This window comes from Psammomys obesus, unplaced genomic scaffold (assembly GCF_907164565.1).
Source record: "Psammomys obesus unplaced genomic scaffold, mPsaObe1.curated_primary_1811, whole genome shotgun sequence".
Lineage (NCBI taxonomy): Eukaryota > Metazoa > Chordata > Mammalia > Rodentia > Muridae > Psammomys > Psammomys obesus.
In genome coordinates, this window is record NW_026585894.1 from 21,906,479 (window position 1) to 21,907,148 (window position 670).

The window sequence follows — 670 nt, forward strand, 5'->3', positions numbered from 1 at the left end:
TATGACAGGAGTCTACCGCAAAAGGCATCTGAAAGGCTCTACCTAGCAGTGTTTCAAAGCATACACTAAGACTCATAACCAAACCTGCGGCAGAGTGTAGGGAATCATATGAAAGAAAGGGAGTTAGTATGATATGGAAAGGATAGGAGCTCTACAAGGACCAAATATGTCTGGGCACAGGGTCTTTTCTGAGACTGACACTCAACCAAGGACCATATATGGACCATAACCTAGAACTTCTGCTTGGATGTGGCCCGTGGTAGCTCAGTAACCAAGTAGTTTTCCAAAGTAAGGGGAACACGGACTATTTCTAACAGTATCTCAAGGGCAGGCTCTTTGACCTCCCCACCCCCCCAGGGGAGGAGCAGTCCTGTTAGGCCACAGAGGAGGACTTTGCAGCCAGCCCTGGAGATATCTGATAAAACAGGGTCAAATGAAAGGGGAGGAGGTCCTCCCCAAGCAGTGGACTTGGAAAGGGGCAGGGAGGAGACCATGGAGGGAGTGTGGGGTTGGGGAGGGAAGGAGGGAGCGGGATACAGCTGGGACATAGAGTTAACAAAATGTAACTAATAAAAATAAAATAAACAAACAAACAAACAAAAAAAGAAACAAGAAACCCAGAATTGCTAAAACAATCCTCTACAATAAAATATCTTCTGGAGGTATCTCC